Source organism: Ammodytes marinus, assembly GCF_949987685.1.
Source record: "Ammodytes marinus genome assembly, chromosome: 5".
In the NCBI taxonomy this organism is placed as follows: Eukaryota; Metazoa; Chordata; class Actinopteri; order Uranoscopiformes; family Ammodytidae; genus Ammodytes; species Ammodytes marinus.
Genome location: NC_137234.1, coordinates 21,496,615 through 21,517,712, shown reverse-complemented (window position 1 = coordinate 21,517,712; position 21,098 = coordinate 21,496,615). Strand labels below are relative to the sequence as shown.

The window sequence follows — 21,098 nt, the reverse complement described above, 5'->3', positions numbered from 1 at the left end:
GTTTTTGCTCCCATTTTTCATGAGATGGACTTAAAGATCTAAAATTCATTCCAGATACACAATTGTACCATTTCTCTCAAACATTGTTCACAAATCTGTCTAAATGTGTGATAGTGAGCACTTCTGCTTTGCTGAGATAATCCATCCCACCTCACAGGTGTGCCACATCAAGATGCTGATCTGACATCATGATTAGTGCACAGGTGTGCCTTAGACTGTCCACAGTAAAAGGCCACTCTGAAATGTGCATTTTTTTGCTTTATTGGGGGTCTGGGGACTCAGAACCAGTCAGTATCTGGTGTGACCACCATTTGCCTCATGCAGTGCAACACATCTTCTTCGCATAGAGTTTATCAGATTGTCAATTGTGGCCTGTGGAATGTTGGTCCACTCCTCTTCAATGGCTGTGCGAAGTTGCTGGAGACGGCTTATGGTGGAGAAATGAAAATTCAATGCACGAGCAACAGATCTGGATGACATTCCTGCTGTCAGCATGCCAATTGCACGCTCCCTCAATGCTTGTGGCATCTGTGGCATTTTGCTGTGAGACAAAACTGCACATTTCAGGGTGGCCTTTTATTGTGGACAGTCTAAGGCATGTTCAATCGGCGGCCGACTGTCTTTCATTTGGAGCAATTTGATTGGTGGAGGGCTAGCGAATCAGTGAAGCCCGGAAGTGAGGCGGGTAGCACAAACAGCTAACAACAGCTAGCCATCGTTTTAATGTGTTTGTTCGTTTCGTTTTGAGAGTACTCACATGCATCAACCCTTGTTGACTGCTCGACACCATGCTCGACACTCTCTGCTAAAAATTGTGCTCTTATGGTCCATAAATATAAATACGTATTTCTATCTATGTTTATGCTCTAGAGAGCTGTCCCATCATTTCCAGCTTTCGTATTTTTTCGGGCCACAATACAGATTAGCGCCGCCTGCTGTTGTGGAGACATTACGTCCCGCGCAAGCGCAGAGCGTACGGAAAATAAGCAGTCGCCTCGGTGTGTTTTTTGGCCGCAACGGGAAGACTGGAGCTTCCTGAAACGGCGACTCCATTTTTTGGGTAGTCGGAACGAGTCGGACTGGTGTGTCCTGGCCTTAAGAGTGCAACAGCTTATCAAAAAACATAGAAATAAATTTAGGCTACTCTAAGTGCAACAGCTTACAGTGTTTCCCCCAGAAAATGTCTTAGTCAAGGTGGTCACTGTCCAGGGTCATGGGAGGCGCGGCGCGTGAACATTTTGGCTGTATTTTGCTCAAAGATGCCAATGCACAGTACAGAAATAAACAACTGCTTATTTGAATACAAAAAAACAACAGACACTGACTTTACAGTTGTGCAATTTTGTTTGCTATGTGAAGGTACAAATTTTGTGCAAACATGCAGACAGTACAAAGCAAAGAAAACTTCTACTGGTGCAATATTATGCAGACACACTAAATACAAATAATGGACCATACACTTAACATGTGTATGCACATCAAAGTGCAAATTCAACTTTTTAAAGTTCCTTTTTGGATGAGGGGCTGTTGTCCGATTATTGTGGACAATAGGCCTACTGTGATGCGATAGCCTATTGATTGAATTGATTGAAACCTTTATTTATTCAAACTCGAAAGGCATTGAGGTTCCCCTCATTTACAACGCCGACGAGCGCACACAACACAACAACAACAATAACAACAGAGTGACAGAATAAAACAGAGAAACACAAAATCCTAGCAAGATAAAAAAGATCAAAAGAAATAAAAAATTACAATAAAAGAGCTTAAAAAATTAATTCAGTTAAAACAAATGCAGTGGTGATGGTGAAAATCAGAAATTCCTATACTTCATTAATGGTTATTTTGAGCCTACTTGCTTGATTTCTTTTTAAATACAGAGTTTATTGGTCGTTTTGGAACATGTATTTCCCAATTTAAAACATAAAAATAAAGCAGCATTGAAAATTCAGAAAATAAATCTTGTTGGCCTACACTAGCATGCTGTTTTACAAATAACTCAATAGTTGAAATAATAAATACAATGTGTTTTCCCCTTAAAATGACTAAATGCATTTCAAAGACAGTAACAGTGTGGCACTTCTGTAAACTCACTGAAACTTGGCTGGGCCATCACTCTCATGCATTCATCAAACTTTTCTCTGCGCTGTCTGAGCTGATAGATAGGTTGTGTTGCCACGGTGATGTGGAGTCTTAAACTGATCTAGCTTTGCAGAGCACTTCTTTCTGTTCAGCTAAATATCCCCATAGAACCGCACTGCGTTTATTATCGCCACCAGTTCAATGTCGGTTTGTTTCTGCTCGTTTAACTCTCCCGCGTACATGCCGTAGTCGTGCGCGCAAAGCTGCATACACAGAGCAGCTGATAGAGAAACGCTTGGAGACACATGTGCACATTTATTTACTGCAGATCGCGGCCTTTCGCGCAGTTATGACCATGCACAAGCACACATTGCGCGTGCTAGTACATTAATTGTGCAGTACACAAAAAATAATAATATATATATATTAGGGCTGTCAAATTAACGCGTTAATTTCGATTAATTAATCACAGAAAAATTAACGCGATTAAAAAAATTAACGCAGATTAATCGCACTTCTATAATGCCCTTTGACCCGGTGCAAAAGTGGTGCGCAGCTCGGTGAGCTGCACCGAGCTGCACCTGTAGCTTACAGCCCGCACGGGTGAAAGGGAGAGAGAAGCAGAGGAAAGGGCGGGGCCGAGGGCTCTATGGAAAATAAGCATGAAGGTAGGAAGACATCTTACTTTATTCTCCGCAGTGTCTGGGCATTATTGATTTAGTGGTGCAACAATATAGGTTCAAAACAGTAGCCTATCTCTCAATCTTCCTCTGTGTGTCTCAATTTTGTTTGCTAGCTGTCTCGTCTCCCGCCGCCCGCCCCGTGTGTGTGTGTATGTGTGTGTGTCAATATTTTTGCCTATGAGTACGACGATGGTGAATGAATCGTCATAGGCATATGTGGCAGTGCAGCGCTGTCTGTTGTGGAGACAGAAGTTACGAGAGAGAGAGAGAGAGAGAGAGAGAGAGAGAGAGAGAGAGAGAGAGAGAGAGAAAATCAAACTGTAGCAGGCCATACAGCTGTTTATAAACAGGTATAAAAGTGTCATAAAAGTATGCGATTAATTTAGATTAATTAATCACAGAGCCTGTAATTAATTAGATTAATTTTTTTAATCGCTCGACAGCCCTAATATATATATTATTTTTTGGGTCGGTCGGTAGTCAAGGCGGGGGCCAGTAAATATTCCTTCGCGGGCCGGATGCCTATTGAATAGCCCTGCTGTAGGACATGTTCCGTTTGAATTGACAGTAACTTAAATGCGAGCCATATGTATAGTTTGTGGTGTTTCAGTTGTTCTAACATTACTAGTTGATGCAACAGCATGTGAAAAAACCACGTTTCTTAGGCAATGACGAGCGTTAATCGCGCGAAAAAAAATTGACGCCGTTAAAATGGGTTTGCGTTAACGCCGTTAATAACGCGTTAAACTGACAGCACTAGTTTTTATATAGCCTACGATTAATGACAAGTGACACTGATTTAACATGAAACCAAGATACTGCAGGGTTTCCCACACATTCGTTTACAATTGATCTACAATAGCGCCACATAGGTAGCCTGGCTCCGCCCGCCTACTTACTTCCGGCCAAATTTAATTTTCCCCAAATGAAATGAAGTACAATGGTCTGGTAGCACCAGGCTACCACATAGATCTATTAATTTTAAATTTTACAATGATTTGAATCGGAAAAAATATCCTCATCAAACAGCTGCATGCCATGCACTCTCACTGTATTTCTCTCAACGGCGGACTATGCAGCAATAGTCAGACAGCGACAAACCAGGAAATTCACAATTGATAAATGTGAAACAACAGCCGGCGAAATCGTAAGGTGCATGAGGAAGGAAAAAGGCGAGACGCGCAACTATACAGTAGCGGACCTGTGGAACGGAGGAGATTGTACGAAGCGCCACATATAGGCCTCTAGTAGGAAATTAAACCCTAACGCCAACAGGAACTTTCAGTGCATCGTAAACCCAAAGCAACTGCAGGAAAAGGAACTTAATAAATATTTTTTTATATAAATATAATAAATATAAATGTGTCTATACTTTCTAAATATAGCTTTACTAAGATCATTAAACCCTTACAGCTATTAAGGTATACATTTTATAAAGCTCACTAGCATTAAATCTCTCCAAAACACCATCAAATGATTGTTTGTGATTACTCTTAGTGACTTAGGACACCTCTCGAGGACTCCTAGCTTTTCATAAAAGCTAGGAGTCAACGATCCAAGGGTTGGCCGGCCACCTGTGTCATGGTTGTTGTGTCCTTGGGCAAGACACTTCACCCACCTTGCCTTGTGTGAATGTGTATGATTGCTGTATGTTTGAGGTGGTGGTCGGAGGGGCCGTTGGCGCTGAATGGCAGCCACGCTTCCGTCAGTCTGCCCCAGGGCAGCTGTGGCTACTCTCGTAGTTTACCACGACCGGTATGACTGTGTGTGAACGAATTGAACCAGGAACCCTTTGAGTGCCTAGGCAATAAAGTGCTATATAAAACCTATCAATTATTATTATTATTATTATAGATTTAGGTGCTAGTTTTAGCGCTAAAATGCTTTGTGAATTACACTTATCTTAAAAAGTTAGGAGTCCTAAGATTAGGAGTGAAACGCCCCTTATTTTTAAGAGTTACTCCTAAATCAGCACGTTAGGACCTACTCTTAGCCTTAAAATGTTTTGTGAATACGGCCCCTGAGCATGCACTTTCCACTGTACAGCATATGGCAAAGATAAAAGGACTCATCTGCCTTAAGAGGGGGGGAGTTAAAGGGATTCAAAATGTGAAAGGCTGTCTGGAGCTGGCAGGCTATGGCATTCCTTTCGTATGGGGGGCCTACAGAGGCAGACAACACCTGGACCTGCAAGGAGTTACTCCTGGATTATTGCCTCTACCTGAGAAGCCTCCACAAGTGCCACAGCATGTCCCTTGGGGTGACATATTGTTTGCTTAATGTATTGAATTAGATCAGCAGTATACTATTCCTCATCAGACCTGGAGGAGATCCAGCTGGCTGCATCCAGGCTGGTCAAGCTTGAGAAGCCTTACCCTTTTGAGGCCAGGGAGGGGAGAAAGATGAAAGGCCCGCTGGCTTGCTCTGGTGTGTATGCCGGCTGGACCCATGAACATGTTACAGATGAGCAGAGGCACCAGAGAACCATCTGGGGTTATATAATGGCACTGAATTCAATACAAAATACTGTAGACATACACAACACAACAGATAATACAGCGGAGGGGGGGGGGGGGGGTTTATACTTGGCTTTTTTTTGTGAAGCACCTCCCTTCTGGTCTTCAGTTAGACTTTTTATAATAGTTATTTAATTGTGGGGGAAAATAAGGGGAGAACAGGGTTATATGTCACACGGGCTGGTCACAATCGTTATATCTCAGAACCAGAAGGCGCTGTCTGTGAAATTTTGGTACGTAAATATCCAGAATTGGGATCAGAGGTCACTTACATAGTCTTCCTTGGAGTTAGACTGCTGAATTTGAGGTGAGAGGACTGTTTGTGTTTTACATGTCAAATTGAAAATATTTAGCTCCTCAGTATTTTTATTCTAGGCTTTTAAACACTTGTTACCCTAAAACAGTGTGAAGGGTAAGCTATAGTTGTTGGCATTGATGCTAGCAAGAAATTCAAGTTGGGGTTGGTCGTCACATTTTTTGGGGGGTTGGTTGTCACATGTTATCCAAAGGCTGCAGCCAGAAAAGGAAACCAATAACGAAAGAAATTGTCAAGCTGCATTCCTCACTGACACCCCAGAGAAGGAAAGAATAGAGCAGGAAAAGGCAGCTACGATGCAAAAGAAAAAAGGGCTACAAAATCAAAACAACCCAGTGCATCCCAAACTACCATATTGTATGACAAACGACCCCTTGTTCGGGTTGGTTGTCACAATGTGTAAGGATTTGATGATTAATTTATTCTTTATTACAATAAGTTAGAAAAAGTGAGGGGTACACATTTCAAGCCAACACCTTAAGCTTCAATGTAATGTAGGGATGACTATTGAAAGACGTTTAGGTGATGAGCAAGTCTCACTAGAGTAAAAAGTGTGCCTACTAGCCCCAGTCTCCCCTACTATAGAGCAGCAAAAAGACTGTTTATGATTAAATTGGTCAATGATAACTCTGTAACCGTAAACGGGGGCGCGAAAGAAAACTGGCTGTTGTTTCCCGGAGTTTTCATAAAAAGATCATTTATTCGGCTTTCGAGGTCCTTGGTAAATAGCCTCCCTTGATCTAGTTCAGAACATTCATTATTTCATCTTGAGTTCAGATTTCTCCTTAAAAGAAGACTGTCTTTAGCTTATTGTGGGTTACATAATGTAATGTTTTCACTGCACTCGAGGGGATATAGTGAAGAGTGCGAGGGATGGACATGACATGCGAATGCTTTGTTTGACAGATCATGGGGCTTTGCCTTAACACATTTCTCATTCATTTGCTCAATATTGGAGGTGTAGACAATGGGCCAGTGTTAATAACTGTACCTATAGGTGTGTGCGAATACTCCAGCTGTGGCTGTGTGTCTCCATGTATGTCCTTGAATACGTGCAGAAGGTGATTATGATCTCACTTCTCTCTGAAAGCAATATGGGTGTATAGCTCTGAGCAAAGAGGGATACATCAACAAGCCCTATCTTGGGATTGATGGTATCATTAATATCATGCCATCTGAGGAAATGAGTGACAGCAAAAAAAAAACAAGGGAAGGGGAATCATAAGAAGAGGGTTTGGAAGTCATGGTTACTGTCAGTATAAGTGGTGATAGTGAATGGAAACAACATTTTCAAATTAAATATGACCGTAAAATTAAATTGGAACCGAGTCTCCTAAAGCAATTGCTTAGGAATAAAGATTTGGCTTTGGGGCAAACATATTCCCAGATAAAAGGTAATTAAAAGGTAAGTCTCAGCAAGGTACAAAGTCAATGCTGGGTCATTTTCTTAGTTCAATATCAGGTTGTTATCATCGTGTATGTAATCAGGTACAGTCAATTATTTTACACACTTGACTTAACACAATAAAACTAAATTGTTTCCAACACAAATGACCTTAGTCATAAACAAATTAATAATAAAGAGAGGATTTCACAGCAGGGATTCAAGGTTGAAAATGTCAAGTTCTTGTGGACACACGTGCAAAATATAATTCAGTTGACACATTCCTTTAATGTGGTTTAATTAGAATAATAACAACAAAGGATTTTTTTTTCCTGATTGTAAATGTCTGTGCTTTTAATTTAACTGAAAACAGATATAAATCAATTTTCATTTTATGCCAACAATACATCATTTCAAAGGCCTGAAGTATCTCTGTATTCACTGCAAACAAATAGTGAGAAACCACGAACATTTACTTCATGTCTAATACAAATCAGACAGGCTTCTATTGATCAGAAACACTATGATGTTTGTCTAAACCGCATCCACAGCTTTATATTAAAGCTGTCGCGATAATAAAATGTAACCATAGCTAAAGAAAAGCAATGTTGATAAAAAAATTATTCTATAAAACAATTAAACTACTTTCAGGTCACGGAAGACAGAATAAATCATTTGGACGAACTCAGAGACAAAGTCCTGTGGTGTATATGTACTATAATGAGATCTACAATGACTGTCTTGCAAGGGCTAATATTGACTTTGAGTCACTAACATCAAGTGACTAAGCTTGAGGGCTGTATATACTGTAGCATAGGCTACGACATTCATTCAAATATCTAAACAAAATGGCACAGACAATAATTTACAGAATGTCTAGGTAGTCATTATATCCATCTTCAAAAGTTCTAAACTTTGAAGCCAAGGCTACATTCAGTTCAGGAGAATGCAGCTCGCATTGTTCTATTACTCACTGTGGTCACCTTGCAGTTTGTAAAATCAAAGCTGCATAAAGACTGTCATTTTGGAGACATATAATTTACCTGCTTAAGTTTATAGCTAAAGGTAAACCCTTGGTGTAGAGCTATGCATGAGTTAACGTTCTGCTCTGACTAATGCAGTGGAAGTATTTTGTAGACTGTTGGGGTTTTGGGTAAGGTTAAGGTTAAGGGTGAGGACAGAGCCGGAGGGGTCACCTCTGTTAGACACACTCCCCAATTTGTCTACAAACAGTGTTCAAAACATGTGTAGCCTGTGAGACTACTGCAAAAACACAAGCACAAGGCTGGATTTATGTTCACGTATGTCAGAATAATAACCTCATAAAGATGTATTTCAAGAATGTAAAGAAAAAAAAACACTGGCTTGGTTTCCCTAAGGTTTAAAATAAATCAAATTCTTGCATTCAGTGAGCTTATGGAAAAAGTTACACAGAAAAAAAAGCCACCAGGGCATCCTTAACGATGCTCATGTGTTTCAACATTTATGCTAGATCTAAGCAAAGCAGGGAAGCTCTGGTCTGGTTTCTACCTGAACGGGACTTGAAGAAGATCCTGGTGGGATGGACCAGATGCCTGTGCTCTGTTGAGACCCGCTGGTGTCAGCAGATTGTCAGATCTTGAAGATGCGTGGTAAATAAAAAAATTCAGCAGAGGAAACTTCTGTTTCAAATTTAGCACATACTGTATACATAACAAAGCTTTTAAAATAGACATGCCTTTTTTTAATCTAATAAATTACAGTGTTAGATGTTAAAGGCCTAAAGGCAGAGTTCGGAGAACAATCGGAAAATAGTTTTACATATTCATGCTTAGAATGGAATATTTAAAACCTCAAAACTTTAACGCTAATTAATCCTTTAACAAATTATTTACAGATGCCAATCCTATTTGAATGAATGAATGAATGATTTATTTCAAATATGCAACAACAATACAATAATAAAAATGCATCAACAGGAGTCAGCCCTAGTGACTCCTGCACTGATAAGGCCGCCAAGCACTCTATAAAAATGCCACAACATATTTGAAAAAAGGGGTGGGAAGAAGTAAAAACTTGTTCAATCCCACCCCATTTCTTTAAACAATATTAACAGGTCATAAATCAAAATCAAAACTCAAAACTACATGTTTCCTTCAGACTCATTTCTCATTTTCATGATATCAATTCTATGTATCAACACTTGCATATCTGTACACCATACCAATACACATAGATACACACAAACGTAGACAAGAACACTTGCATAACTGTACACCATACCAGTACACATAGATGCACACAAACGTACCAATACATAATCCTACACATACCCATGTTTCCTACTCACTGACACACTGAAAATGTCAGCCACTCCGACTGCCAGCACCACAGCAACTGTGGAGTCAGTCATCGCAGAAGGCCGAGCCACCACAACACGCGACACCACCCTTAAGACCAATACCTTACTGCTGATAACACAGTTAACTAGTCATGTTAACAAGTAATGAGACGTCAAAGCCCTCCTTCATTACTGTAACTCTGGAAAACCATCTCTTTGTGTCTTATTTCACAACATAGGGTAGAACGGGGTAATTTGTCACACGGGTAGGTTGTCACAATCGTTATATCTCGGAACCAGAAGGCGCTGTCTGTTAAATTTTGGTATTGTAAATATCCACAACTGGGATCAGAGGTCACCTACATAGTCTTCCTTGGAGTTAGACTGCTGCATTTGAGGTGAGAGGACTGTTATTGTTTTTCATGTCAAATTGAAAATATTTAGCTCCTCAGTATTTTTCTTCTAGGCTTTTACACAATGGGTTTATAACAAAACACTTGTTACCCTAAAAAAGTGTGAAGGGTAAGCTATAGTTTAGATTGTTTTTAGCAAGCTAATTAGTTGTCAGATGGTTGTTGGCCTTGATGCTAGCAACAAATTCCAGTTGGGGTTGGTCGTCACATTTTTTGAGGGGTTGGTTGTCACATGTTATCCAAAGGGTGCAGCCAGGAAAGGAACCCAATAACAAAAGAAAATGTCAAGCTGTATCCTCACTGACACCCCAGAGAAGGAGAGAATTGAGCAGGAAAGGCAGCTAGCATGCAAAAGAGAAAAAGGGCAACAAAATCAAAACAACCCAGTGCATCCCAAACTAGACCAGTTGCCAAGGCTACTGCACCCCAGTGCACTCCACCCCAGCTGGGGAAGAAGAAACAGAAGAGAAAGAGACAGGAGGAGGAATCGTCAACAGATGAAGAGGATAGTTTGTGTTTGGTTTGTATGGAAACGTTCTCCAGCACCCGTTCAGGGGAGGTAAGGGAGAAGTGTTGTATGTACAGGTGAAACTCGAAAAATTTGAATATCGTGCAAAAGTTCATTTATTTCAGTAATTCAACTTTAAGGCAAAAATAATATCTTATACAGATTCATTACATGCAAAGTGAGATATGTGAAGCCTTTATTTGTTATAATTGTGATTATTATGGCTTACAGTTTATAAAAAACCCAAATTCAAAATCTCAGAAAATTAGAATATTACATAAAATCAATAAAAAAAGGTTTTTAAATACAGAAATGATGGTGTTGGTCCACTGTGTTATCAAGTCCAAAGTCACCACAGCTGTCTACCAGGAGATTTTAGAGCACTACATGCTCCTGTCTGTTGACAAGCTTTGTGGAGATGCTGAATTACTTTTTTCTTGCTGTAATATTCTAATTTTCTGAGATTTTGAATTTGGGGTTTTCATAAGCTGTAAGCCATAATGATCACAATTATAACAAATAAAGGCTTGAAATATCTCACTTTGAATGAATGAGTCTATATAATATATTAGTTTCACCATTTAGGTTGAATTACTGAAATAAATTAACTTTTGCACAATATTCAAATTTTTCGAGTTTCACCTGTATTTTTAGCGCTATTTTAATTTTGTCCCTGTGTGTTTGTCTGTAACTGTTTGTCTGTAACTGTGGTTTATTGTGCTGCTGCCTGTCTTGGCCAGGTCACCTTTGAAAAGAGATTTTTAATCTCAATAGGTTTTTTTCCTGGTTAAATAAAGGTTAAATAAAAAATAAATAAAATGTGCAACCAGTGGGCACACAATCTCTGCTTAGTTAGAGTGAGCAGACCCTACATTTGCCATCACTGTAACTCAGATAGTGAATGTGTGTATCCTAGTTGAGTAGGCTATTATTGTTAGACCTATTTGTTTTGTTCTTTATGTTGTTACATACAGTAGGTTGGTCTTAATATGGATTTCCTTTTTGTTAATTCCTTGCTCATTTTGTGTTAAGATGCATAAAGTTATGTAGGCCTATTTTTCAACTTGACAATGAAATTAAACTTTCAAATGTAGTTCTGCTTTCTTGCCTTCTCTTTAAGATTTTCCCATAAAGATAACATTGTGACAAACAACCCCATAGTGTGTGACAACCGACCCCTTGATGGGGTTGGTTGTCACAATGTGTTAGAGTGTCTTTGATGGTAAATTTCTTCTTTATTACAATAAGTTAGAAAAAGTGAGGGGTTCACATTTCAAGCCAACACCTTAAGCTTCAATTTAATGTAGAAATGACTGTTGAAATATGTTTAGGTGATGAGCAATTCTCACTAGAGTAAAAAGTTACTACTAGCCTACTTACCCCGGTCTCCCCTACCGTGAAAGCTTTTTAATTAATGACAAAATTCCCCACATCAAATATTTTGACGATTATGTGAATAAAAAAAAATAAAAACACTTTTTCATGATTAAACAGATGTGATGCAATCATCTCTGTGCCGAAGTCCAGAAAAGGGAAAGTGTAACTGATGGATTAGACATGGATTTTTACGAACTCCACAGTGTGATCAGGGTATGAAGAATACACACCCTTCCTACACTAATGAAGCACATGTCTGTCAACAGCAAACATTAGATTGGTGTGTAACCCTGCATGTTCAGTCATGAACCTGGGTCCTACCCTTCAGGTATGCACGCCTCGTAACCTGCGGAATCACTCTTGCCGGTCAATCACCCAGCATGCTCTCAAGGAATGGAGGGAAGGCCAACAGGCTCACACCACTCCCTCTTGAAAGTGTTCTCCAACTATTCACACTGACACCTTAAACAGACAGACTCCAAAACATTAAACACCACAGAAGACATGCTGGATTGACAGGCACTTAGACCACAGTCACTGATGTCAAAGATATGGGGTTAGGTTTAGTATTTGAACTGCCAGGAATAAGTGTTTCAAAAGCCTAATGATAGGTGTAAGTAGAAAAAAAGAAGAGTGTCATTTTAAATATTGCTAATCTTAATAGCCCAAACTTATCTCAAACTAATAACATTTATGAACTACTGAATAGATTGGCCACTGTGTTTTGAATAAACTCCAATGTGCATTGCTTTTTTTTTAAATGTGTCACAATACTGACAAAAATGTTATGTTATGAACACAGAGACAATAATTTTGAGTATTTCTAGGTAGTCATTATATCCATCTTCAAAAGTTCTAAACTTTGAAGCCAAGGCTTCATTCAGTTCAGGAGAATGCAGCTCGCATTGTTCTATTACTCACTGTGGTCACCTTGCAGTTCGTAAAATCAAAGCTGCATAAAGACTGTCATTTTGGAGACATATAATTTACCTGCTTAAGTTTATAGCTAAAGGTAAACCCTTGGTGTAGAGCTATGCATGAGTTAACGTTCTGCTCTGACTAATGCAGTGGAAGTATTTTGAAGACGGTTGGGGTTTTGGGTAAGGTTAAGGTTAAGGTTAAGGGTGAGGACAGAGCCGGAGGGGTCACCTCTGTTAGACACACTCCCCAATTTGTCTACAAACAGTGATGTGATGATGATGTGCTGGATTGTCAGGCGCTTAGATCACAGTCACCGATGTCAAAGATAGGGGGTTAGGTTTAGTATTTGAACTGACAGGAATAAGTGTTTCAAAAGCCTAATGATAGGTGTAGAAAAAAAGAAGAGTGTAATTTTAAATATTGCTAATCTTAATAGCCCAAACTTATCTCAAACTAATAACATTTATGAACTACTGAACAGATTGGCCACTGTGTTTTGAATAAACTCCAATGTGAATTGCTTATTTTTTTTTAATGTGTCACAATACTGACAAAAATGTTATGTTATTAACAGGATTTGGGCACAGCGAGGCAACTCTAGGTTTTACCCTGGGTATTTTGTGTCACAACCCTTGTCGACTTTTTACCAGGGTAGATTGCTGTGGAAACTATATTGTTATCTTGATATAGCCAGTGAATGTATTAGTTCACCTTATTAATAATAAGATGAACATGAATGTAGTTGTGTTATCTGCCTTGTCCATGGAGGAAAAAGTAATTATCTATAGCTCTTTTTTCTTGTGAAGCTAAGCCGCATTAGCTGTTTTTTTCTCATGCATCCCATAATTTTGAGTGTCAGCAGGGGAGAGTTGTAGATACACAGAGTGACTTAAATGCCATTGTTTGGGCACTTAGCAATGTATGCAAATGTTATGACAGTAAGAATGACTTTTCACACCTTTCACACCTTCATTTGCACAATATTACATTAATAATTCCCATCCACCAATGATTTATAGACAAATCCATCAAACATATCAACTAATCCTATGATGAACTTTTACAATGAAACATTTTTATCTGACCTGAAATTGTCTTCAGTGAAGTGAGTAACTTCTACTGATTTTTCATTCTTTCCATCCTTCCTCCCTTTCTTCCTGTTTTTCTAATAAACACATTTTTCCAGGGGGCCCCAGTCACTCACCATTTCCTCCCTGAATCACTCAGCCCCAAATCACACACACTTTTTAACGCTTATCCTTTGGGACAACTCAAAAGCTTACATGCTCATCTTATCTCAGGACCCATGGTCTCATTCCTTGAATTGTACTTATTCTTCCCAGCGAGCCCCTTCATCACCCACATACCCATCTAACTGCCCCCTTTTCTCCAGTGATGTATCCCTCATGTCCAAGTTGTTTTCATGAGTTTGATCTTCTTCTTCTTTGAAGTGACTTTGTTTTCAGGTCTGGAGCTAATGTGCACATTCTGCAGTTTGGATGGCATACTTTCCCACAGGGCGCCCGCTAATACAGCCATTTTTCTCATCACATGTCTCCAGAATATGGCTTTTATCTTAGCTGCACTAGACATCCCCTATAACATGCACTGTGCATGTGCGCATGCATACATGCATATGAGCATATGTATTTGTATATGTGTTTGCATATGTAAAGGTATTTATTATACATGCATACCTTTAAACTCTGTCATCCCATCAACCATGACCATGAGGGAGGCCCAGATACTCAATCATTCAAAACCAGAGACCACGCAGCAAGAGAGGGAGCGAGGAGACTCTTAATCTGTTGAACTGGTTCACAGTTTATGTCCTGTCCCCTGGTACCACACCTGAAACTCATCCATTATATCCCCTCCCTCCGCCTGTTTGCTGAATCCCGGCAACAATTCCATTACATCATTTTCAAAAGCAATACATCACATTGTGCTGTTACAGCATTAAGCATAGCCCCAAATTATATGTTGGTCTATCACTATCTTATTAACATTTTATCACTAATTTAACAGGTACCTTGATGATTGAAGGAAGCCAGTTTAAGCAAAATAGAAAGGATTAGTTTGAAAAAAAGATAACGAGACGTGACCGGGAGCAATTACGCATTATGGTAATGAGGTAATGGGAAATATCTGGACCCAAATGTGTGTGTGCAGAGAAGCTGTCAAAGTTAGAGGATCTCAGAGGATGAATAATTTACTGTTTAGAGATGCAGCTGAACAAAAATGGGGAAAAATTCTCAACTGAATCCTCCTTGCTTCTCCTAAAATATAAATCTGCAGCTGAAACAAGCAAACACTGTGACTTGGCTGTGCCTAAAGTAGTTAAAAAACGAACAGTCCAATGTTACTGCAGAGACTTTAAAACCTGGGTGCAATAATACATTTGATTGATATGGTGAGTGGGGAAAGGGATCTCACATTAGGGGCAGAGCCAGGCTAAGCCTTTGAGAGAGCAAAGGAGCCAGGCTCAAAAGTGTCCTCACTGCCTCTGACGTTCTTTAACCTCCTTTGTGGCTTTGAACCCTCATGTCTTTGGCCTACAGTCACTCTCTATTTATGCAAGAAAATAAAGAAGAGAATGCTGCCCCTCCTAAATCTGTAAACTGCAATTAAGTTAAATTCCAAGTTTATTTCCAAATGCCGTCCTCGCTCCAGACCATGTGAGAGACTTGAGTCTAAAATTATCACACTTTTGGTCAGGAGGCCAAGAAAGAGCCAGCGCTAGGACTGTCTTCTCACAGAATCACAAAGATGCTGTGATTGGCTGAAAACCTATTGTAATGATAATCGGAATAGCCATTAATCAGAAATGTACTATTTAAAAATGAAGGAGTTACTGTGGTGCATTAAAGAAGGATACAATTTGTCGACGTGACACAGGGATCAAAAAGTTTACAGTTTACAGCTGCTGCTTTATTTTTCAAGACACAAAGTAAGAAGAAACAATGCAATGATAATGAAACTATAGATTTATTGTTTTGTTCAATGAATGCCCCATGAAAGCCAAAGCGCTTGTGTAATGAGACACCTTAACAATTCTGACTAACTAACTTACCAGCTTTTATGTTAGCCCCTCTGACCAAGTGTGATATCTGGAGGCAAATAAAAAAGAAGCCCACGCACCCCTAGCACCTCTCTCCCTATTTCGCTTAGTGACTCAGTCACTCTGTCTGTATTTCCATCATGTGTTTACACATCGGTAGAGTAAGTGACAGGGCTGTAATCGGAAGTCTACAACCGTGTCATTTGGAAGACTGTTGTCTTTTCCTGGGAGCATGGTGGTCAGCAGAGAAAAAAAAGATTTACATCTCACAGGGAGTGGCAAAGTGTCAACCATGCATTATCCCCTATTGGCTTCGGTCAGGGATGGGCGTTAACGTGTGGGAGAGGTGGACAAAAAGATGCGGACTAACAACACATACACTACAGGGGACTGTGTCAAACTACAGTCATATGAAAAAGTTTGGGAACCCCTCTCAGCCGGCATTATAATTGACTCTGCTTTCACAAAAAAAATACAAAAGTGGTATGTCTTTAATTTACCAGGAACAGCTAAGTACTGGGATGTTTTCCAAACAAAGATTTTTTGAAAAGCATTATTTGGTTGTATGAAATAAAATAAAATGTGAAAAACTGGCTGTGCAAAAATATGGGTACCCTTGTGGTTTTGTTGATTTTAATGCCTGTAACAGCATGTAAAACTGATGACTTTAAACACAAAGTTGGTTGGATTATGTTGTTAAGCCTTGAACCTCATAGAAATGTCTGTTTAATCATGAGAACATGGATTTTAGGTGCCTAAATGCAAGTTGCACTTCTCTTTGACTCTCTGCTGAAGTGAGACAGAATGGGATCATCAAAACAGCTCCCAAAAGATCTTAAAAACAAAGATTGTTCATTGTCATGGTTTAGGGGAAGGCTACAAGAAGCTTTCCCAAAGGTTTCAATTGTCAATTTCGACTGTAGGGAACGTTGTCAGGAAATGGAAGGACACAGGCATAGTGGCAGTTAAACCCAGGCATGGCAGACCAAGAAAAAAACAGGAGCGGCATAGGTGGAGGATTGTGAGAATGGTTGCACACAACCCACAGATCACCTCCAAAGACCTGCAAGAACATCTGGCTGCAGATTGTGTATCTGTACATCGTTCAACAATTCAGCGCAATTTGCACCAAAACATCTGTTTTTTATAAAGACCAAATAACTTAATTTTTGTCTCATCAGTCCAAAGCATTTTCTTCCAATATGAAGCTGGCTTGTCTAAATGAGCTTTTAAATACTCCATGCAACTGTATCTGTGGCGTGGGCGCAGAAAGGGCTTCCTTCTCATCACCCGGCCATACAGATGTTTTGGTGCAAATTGCACTGAATTGTAGAACCATGTACAGATACACAATCTGCAGCCAGATGTTCTTGCAGGTCTTTGGAGGTGATCTTTGGGTTGTGTGCAACCATTCTCACAATCCGCCGCATATGCCGCTCTTGTACTTTTCTTGGTCTGCTAGACCTGGGTTTAACTGCAACTGTGCCTGTGTCCTTCCATTCCCTGACAACGTTCCTTACAGTAGAAATTGACAATTGAAACCTTTGGGAAAGCTTCTTGTAGCCTTCCCCTAAACCATGACAATGAATAATCTTTGTTTTTAAGATCTTTTGGGAGCTGTTTTGATGATCCCATTCTGTCTCACTTCAGCAGAGAGTCAAAGAGAAGTGCAACTTGCATTTAGGCACCTAAAATCCATGTTCTCATGATTAAACAGACATTTCTATGAGGTTCAAGGCTTAACAACATAATCCAACCAACTTTGTGTTTAAAGTCATCAGTTTTACATGCTGTTACAGGCATTAAAATCAACAAAACCACAAGGGTACCCATATTTTTGCACAGCCAGTTTTTCACATTTTATTTTATTTCATACAACCAAATAATGCTTTTCAAAAAATCTTTGTTTGGAAAACATCCCAGTACTTAGCTGTTCCTGGTAAATTAAAGACATACCACTTTTATATATTTTTTTGTGAAAGCAGAGTCAATTATAATGCCGGCTGAGAGGGGTTCCCAAACTTTTTCATATGACTGTATTTCTCGTATTGTCATGTGACATATACGGATTCTTTGTGAGTCACCAACAGCTAAAAACTGAGAAGGTTTAGATCAGGTGTGTGTTGTACTTACCTTCGATGTTGTCATTTGTAATGCAGCCTTTGTGTTAAAGTAAATGCCACCTATGAACAGAAAAAGAGAGAATAGATACTAGTAAATACAGTTCATAAAATGTCAATCGTAGTCTAAAAAGAGTAGTTATTTTTTCAATTCAAAATTCAAAATGAAAACCAGTGCAAGGTGAAATTGTCATATAAAGTGATATGAAATGGTAGACCTTTTTCATCTGTTGCTGAAGAAACACAAACTGAGATCTATAAGGCGTTGTTTGTATGCAAAAATGTTATGGTGTTATAAATACACCAACTATCAGGTTTGTGTGCACCATATATCTGTTGAAATGAATACATTTGCAACACCTCAGATAACACCTAAATTAAAAGCCTCTCAGAATTGATGAGTCATGGACAAATTGGAATTCAGCTTGTATGGCAGATGGTATTAGTCTCATATTGTGCTTCCTGAAGACAAAAATAAAACATAATACATATACATATTGCAATATTTGAAAAAGTGCACAACAATACCTCAAAGACAGTATATGCAGCGCTGTTTGTAATTCAAAATGTTTAACAGCACGATTGGAATATCTGGGATGATTGGAAACATATACTGCTATTTCATAAACACCAAAAAAAAAAACTCCACAGTTGATTTAATTCTTCATTGTATGAAAACTTCTTGTTTTTGGTGAAGATATTTTTATTTGCATGGATATTTTGGATCTGAAACAGCTTTGGAGTAAAGAAATGCCCTGCCATGCCCTGTTTTCAGTTGAACACTGCCAGACAGACATACTTAATCCTACACGGGTTCAAAGCCCCGCCAATGCACATGTGGCCTCAACCTGACCAGAGTTAGAAAAGAGAAATAAAGAGAGCCAAAGAACAATAGAAGTTAGCAGGAAAAGAGGACTGTGTGTAAGGAATTGAAGTGTGTTGTGTCTCTGGGAACTTGCAAGATTGCTTATTTTTACCAGCCATGAGTGTATCTGTGTGTATTTTCTATTCACATTGGGTGAACAGAAAATACAGTGGGTGTAGGTGAGCTCAAAAACCCTGCAGAGAATAACAGACTCTCTTTTTGCCAGTGACACACACCACGTTCGTTCCCATGACGCACACAGCTCCATCACCCCACATCAGTCTCACCAAAGAGTTGATCATCCACCAACGCAGGACGCTTACTAAAACCAAATGGTCAATGAGGAGGCATTCACAAAGGTTTTTGAAAAGATCAAAGCCAGACATCCAAATGTGCATACACAAAGACATGAACCAAGTAAACCCACCGCCAGTTTATCTCCTGAAGAAATCACAAGCCTCAACCCATCTATCCATTATGTGCACCATAACTAGACATACAACTTAAGACTTTTATGGTCATTCTGGCAGCAAAGAACTCATGAAAGCACGCATGTGCTATTTGATAACACAAAATAGAAAGTTCACACGTTACTACCCAGGCTATGATTTGATTGTCCATTTGAAAAACATTGAGCCTCTGCGAGGTCATACTGTCTTTGCTTAAGATAATAGCAAAAATACTAACTCCTTTCAACAGTACCCGTTTGTACACCCTTACAAGCTGCAATCATGTATAGATTGGCCATGTATGAAAATGATTATCCTGCATGAAGAATAAATCACAAAAGTACAATAAAAGAGTAAAGACATTCCCAGACATACAAGCCAAACACTCACACAGTACGACATAATACTTTTTTTTTCTTGTTCGAAAGGAGATCTTAAACATCTGTGCCACATATTGTCACATACCAAAGTTTCCATTTGAATTATAACTATCTACACAGGGGAAGGGAAAACAGTGCACACTTGTATGAAAAGTTTGTGTGAAATTTAAATTTGATATCACACATCTGATTGTGAGTTTACACTTGAGCATTTGCAACTTATGTCCATTAACCTTGCATTCTGGGACCACCCCAGCATGTTAGAGTGTGAAGGTAAATATTTCTCAATGCATTCAGCAGGGAAAGCCCTGCCAGAGTGTGGCTGCATTGTGAAGGTCAAATAGTGTTACACTGAATCCAAACAGTCAATGTGAGAGCTGGGGGACTCTCAGAGTTCATGGTTCATGGAACACACACCAAAAAAAGAAAGAAAAAAAGATCACTGTTAAACTATTGCATGTGTTTGTCACTCTGCCGATGCTGTGCTAATTAGATTTGAATAACCACTCTGAAGAGTCTATTTACTCTTCTTTGTCTTCTTTGTTATTCTAGATGTATAATTCTGGGAGGAGACCCAGTCACAATCATTATGAAAAGTGCACATCATCAGGTTTTCCACCACTACAGGATGATGTGTCTTAATGCCTTTTCACAGCAGACATTCTGACATGCCATTACAGCAAAGTAACAGGTATATAAAAAAGTTAGCATTAATAATGGCTGTAATCTATTTAGTGTGTAAGTGTCAGGGCCCAGGATCTGTGCATGCTGACTCACCGACATGGCTTATTAGGACAAATTAATGGAACAGGAGGACCATCATTAATATTTTTAGTTCCATCTGTGCTTTTCCAGTTATTACAACTCAAAATGTCTGCAGTGAAATGGGCCTATCACACAAATGCCGTTTTCACCTATTTGAAAAGATTAAAATGGGTTAACAATCATAGCCAACTGAAAAGCTAGAGAAAAAAATCAGTCCATGGGTGAAAATTCAGAGGTCTGGGACCAAACTGAGATAACAGTAGGTAAGGCATCTAAAATAACTATTTTAGGTAAAGGTTAAGCTAAAATTATACTCAATTCTGTTGTCTCCCGATGTCCTCTAGGTCTGCGCAGATGTCCCCATGTGTAGACCAAAATGTGTGAACTATGTGCGCACATGTGGGGAAACGCCTATACAAACAAACCATGTAGTATAAACAGATCTCTGTGTGTGTGTGTGTGTGTGTGTGTGTGTGTGTGTGTGTGTGTGTGTGTGTGTGTGTGTGTGTGTGTGTGTGTGTGTGTGTGTGTGTGTCTGTGTCTGTTAGCTTTTGTAGTGTATCAGAGCCTTAAACATTAGGTCAGCAGTTATTAACACTACCTGCTTATGACCTTTAATCAATGCTTTTGACCCCTTTGCCAAGTTTTTGCTGGAAATGACCTAGTATGCATTTAGTTAAAAGTCAAACTTAAACAACCAATTCATGCTTTTACATTTCTCTTTGTGCACAATTGAAAATAATGCTATAAGCAGTATCTTTGAATTTTGAAGAACTGCAGGCTTGCTGTTTTCCCCTGCTTCCAGTTATGCTTAGCTACGTTTATTGTGTCCCATCTCTGGCTCCATACTTAGTGTATAGCCATGAAAGTGGCATCATGTTGTAAAGATAGCATATTTCTAAAAATATTCAACTATTTCTTCAAAGTTCGGCGACAGA

The 21,098-nt window shown here is 39.2% G+C and overlaps 1 protein-coding gene across 1 annotated transcript in view; it reads right to left on the bottom strand.

The window, feature by feature from the left end:
• Positions 1-17,734, bottom strand: part of znf469 (zinc finger protein 469) — a 93,079-nt gene extending 75,345 nt beyond the window's left edge. Inside the window, exon 1 of the mRNA XM_080027785.1 lies at positions 17,715-17,734. The gene's annotated coding sequence lies outside the window, so the exon portion shown is untranslated. The remainder of the gene's footprint in view (positions 1-17,714) is intronic.
• Positions 17,735-21,098: the final 3,364 nt, after the last annotated feature.